Source organism: Lepidothrix coronata, unplaced genomic scaffold (assembly GCF_001604755.1).
Source record: "Lepidothrix coronata isolate B3197 unplaced genomic scaffold, Lepidothrix_coronata-1.0 Scaffold37, whole genome shotgun sequence".
Taxonomy (NCBI): Eukaryota; Metazoa; Chordata; class Aves; order Passeriformes; family Pipridae; genus Lepidothrix; species Lepidothrix coronata.
Window position 1 is genome coordinate 2673526 of NW_016690217.1, and position 2500 is coordinate 2676025.

The window sequence follows — 2500 nt, forward strand, 5'->3', positions numbered from 1 at the left end:
AACACCTACACCTACCAGCATTAGTGGGGGGTGCAGGAAAATTGATATATGTCTCTACAGAGGGATTTGGCCTTCTTTGAGTGATTTGCAGAGCATTCATAACCTGTGTCCAGGTGGGCAAGCATTTAAAGGCTTCTATGTCGCCAAACATTGATCTTTCTCTCATTCTTCTCCCAATGCTTTGCCACATGGTTATATTTAAGGCTCCTACCACTGGAAGCCCTGATGCAATTACTTTTATCCATTGCAACAGTTCAATCACGTTGGCTTGCATGATTTCTGTGGGATATTGTCTTAACAATAGGCACACAGCTTCTGTGTCCTTGTCTATCTCCCTGGAACTTGAACTTCCCATGCCAGTTTCTTACCTCAAGTTCTCTGTAGCCTTTTTTCCTTGGTGTTCCCTGGTGCATGCAATTTCAGTTTTTGGAGCTCCTTACCCCAGTCCTGCTGCGTAGTGTCCTCTAGTTGCCTTCTGCACTGGTCTCCCAATGCCTGAATTTTTTTCTTCAGAAAGTGTTGCTTTAGCTTTTAAAACAAGCTAGCTCCAAATGCTACTGCAATTATCCCTGATTCAGGGCAGTCCCCATTCACTCCTGATGCAGGGGAAGTCCTTGTTCAGGCGCCATCTGTGGCAGTTTATTAATATAATAAATAATGAATCCACATGGACCCACTTGGTTGAGAGGTCAGCAACCGAATCCCTTTATGGTCCTCGGGCATCCTTCCTGTAACATGAACCCCACAGCCTTACATTTGGAACAGGAACCAAAACAAGCTTTGTAAAAAGAATTGAGTCCATTCTGAAACTGACTGAAAATTAGATACACTGAAATTATTTCACACTAAATGTAGGCTAGAGCCTCCTTGTTTAGTAAAGATACAGCCCTCTTGTTGTGTCCAAGGGCAGAAAAGAATCCCTGCTTAAAACAGAATGCATCCATTATCTGTTTTTCTTCTCCATATAGCTTTACATATATGTCTAGCCTAGCTCAGCCTAACCTACCTCAGCTTCAAAGTCATTCTTATAATAAAAAAGTAGTGTATTCAAGATAATTTTTATTAGAGCATGTCATAGGTTAATGAGAAATTCTGGGCCTTCTTCACCTAGCTGAACTCAAATAAGTTGCTCAAATTGTCATTTAATTGGATTTTGTACTGTCTTACTTTAAGACCTGTTGCTGGAATATGTTGCGAAAATGGAATAAACTTCCTACCCAAACATTATCAGAAAAATATAGAGCTCTTTCATTTTCATTGACTCTTGTTTCAATGGCAACTTAGGTACAGGATGGTACTTAAGCAACTCAAGTATAAGATCATAACTACTAGGCAGAGAAAAATCAATTTTTTCACCTCTTCAAGGAAACACCCTTTAGGGGATAGAAAGAGACCAGAATGTAAACAGCCTATTACTTGATGCTTCAGTTTAATGCAAAGGAGCACTGATGCTGACAAGTCAGCATGCAGCAAACACTGCCAAATATCTTACTGTAGCCCAGCAGTTTTTCCATTTGGAGGCATTAACCATTAAATTTATTGATGTGGAGAAACAGAGGCCAGCATATAACCTGCTGTTTCCTAAATGCAGGGTAGAAGACAGAAGATACCATCTTCAGGATTTTTCATTTCTAGAAGAGAAACAAAACAGCATTAAGTCCTGAATTTAAAGTAAATTAAAAAGAGTTGGAGATACTCATGAAAAAGCCTAACTATGTATATTGTTAGGTTTACATTGTCCTTCGTCATAACTTCAAAATTATTTATTTAGAATATTTCCCCCTTTGTATCTACAGTCACTTCTATCCTGAGCTAAACTGCAGTGATGCTTCTAGAACCAGGTTCCAATCCAGTGTTTTGCAGACACCTACTCAGTTGGTGCCTTAATCCCATCATATTAAGTTTTCACCAGCTCTGTCCTGCAAACTCTAACTTCGTACTTTTAGGCATGAGGAGAACCTAAATCTGAACAATGCTAAGCTTCTTGGTACTCCACCACACATATTTCAGTGGGATTTAAATACCAAGTGCTCTTCTGCTGCTGCTCATTTGATGCCCAATATGATAAGTATATTCAGAGCACACTGATTTCTGTAAATCCTATTCTCCACGTCATTGCTAATCCTCTACATGCAATGAATGGGATAACTAAGACACCTAATTCTACATTATCAATTTCATTATAAAAACATTTAAGTCTTTAAATAATTTTGTAAATCTGTCCTTTTGCTTTAGCACTTCTAGGATAATAGTCCAAGAAACAGCTTTTGCCAGTTTTGCAAACATCTTATTAATATTAGTTTGATATTTAACAAATCAAAAGCTTCATTCTAACTTTTTATACTGTAACTCCAAAGTAGCTGTGAATTTTTAATACCTATCTTCTGCAGAGTTTTCTTTTTTCAGGTACTAATCTTGGAATTAAGAATACTTAATTTTCATCTGGTCCTGCCTGCTGATTTTTCTCTGCATCTACGTTATCTATAAGGATATCACATCT